Source organism: Octopus bimaculoides, chromosome 1 (genome assembly GCF_001194135.2).
Source record: "Octopus bimaculoides isolate UCB-OBI-ISO-001 chromosome 1, ASM119413v2, whole genome shotgun sequence".
NCBI lineage: Eukaryota > Metazoa > Mollusca > Cephalopoda > Octopoda > Octopodidae > Octopus > Octopus bimaculoides.
Window position 1 is genome coordinate 158,021,163 of NC_068981.1, and position 1,857 is coordinate 158,023,019.

The following is a 1,857-nucleotide window of genomic DNA, read 5'->3' on the forward strand; positions in this document are numbered from 1 at the left end:
ATAAATATAAAAATAAAACTACTGAACAATAATAATAATAATAATAATAATAATAATAATAATAATAATAATAATAATAATTTAAACAAGAAATGAACAAAAAACAGGAAAAAGCATGAAAGGAAAAATGTACGGTCAATCTGCAAGAGATGTGAACGTCAAGAAAGACCGGTGGCTATGGATGAACAAGCACTAAGGACCAGCTATATGAAGTGCAGAATAGACAACACTACCGATAGCAAGAAATACATCAAAACAGGATAACATAAATTCTACAGATGGGAAAGGGGAACAGATACTTAAAATACCAAATTGAAAAGACTCCAGTTTTGTCGGTGTTCAGAGATTAAAGGTCTTAGCAGTATGTACTCCTATATACAGCCGTTTCTTCATGACTGTAGATAAAATGGAACACCAATTTGGATGATAACATGAGGGAAGATAGTACTGACAGAGAATGACAAGAAAAGAGTTGGCGAGCCAGTAACTATTGCTCTATTTCATACTTATCATTATTTTGGACGTTCTACTCGCCTCATAATAGATGAGTCGTAAAGCTTTCTGGAGTAAGAGAATCTACTATCACAAGAGAAAAAGAGACGCAGAAAGGAGTCAGAGAACCTACCGCTCTGTCATATATTGACAGCATGATAGTAAGTGAAATACGAATAGGCGTTGGTTGGATTGAGACTGTCAGAACAACAGTCATGAAATTGAATGTAACTTCAAGATGAAATCCATTGATCTCCTTCATAGAAAACACTTAATGAAGGCAATTATCAACTACATGTATTTAACAACTCAGCGGTGTAGCACAAGAACAATGCATACTTTCATATCTATGTAAGTGAAGGCAGCATTAAAATTTGTTCCCTCATCATAAATCCACTTTAAGAACAAGGGACAAGGAATCCCACAAGCTACTTCAGATATATATAGCTTTTCAGAGAAAGTTGTTTTCGTAATTTTGACATTAATCGTCCATTACTGATTTAGTAATTTAAATGGAGCAAGATAAAACGAATTTTTCAATATAAAGGAATTATATGTAACAACCAAAAAACACGATATTTCAAACGAAAAGAGGGATGCAAAATAGGTTTCTAATTTTGACATAAGGCCAGCAATCTCGGAAGAGGGTTTAAGTCTATTACATTGACCCCACTCCTCAACTGGTACTTATTTTATCGATTCCTAAAAGATGAAGTCGACCGTGGTAGAATTTGAACTCAGAACCTAAGGACCGATGAAACACTGCTAAGCATTTTATCCGGCGAGCTAATGATTCTGCCAGTTCGCCGCCTAAAAGAGCGATATGATATCAAACTGCTATCATGGCAACAAATACAAGAATGAAATGACGACCTAATTGAACAACCGGACATAAAGAAATACAACCAACTGGAAGTTTATAACACGCTGTAACATAGTACAGCACTGTAAGGGAAATTACGCTACCAGCACAAAATTATTTCTCCACTGATGTACTACATTACGTAAGCCTCCAGAGACAAATTTCAAGTAATAGAATGGTGGGTAACTTATATATACTCGACTAGACGCATACTTGCAAACTTATACCATATGGGATATTATGCTTGCAAGTGGTAAAGATAACTCAGCGAATCTAGAAGAGGAAGTATATTGTTAAATTTAACTACAATTCAATTGATAAACTATAGACGCAAAACACAGCGCAGCTCATAAATAACAAGGCATTTAAACGCTTTTCTTATTATAAAACCACTGACAGATTTATGAGAATATAATATATGTAAGCAATATAGGAGTGGCTGTGTGGTAATTAGGTTGCTTACCAACCACATGGCTCCGGGTTCAGTCCCACTGCGTGGCACC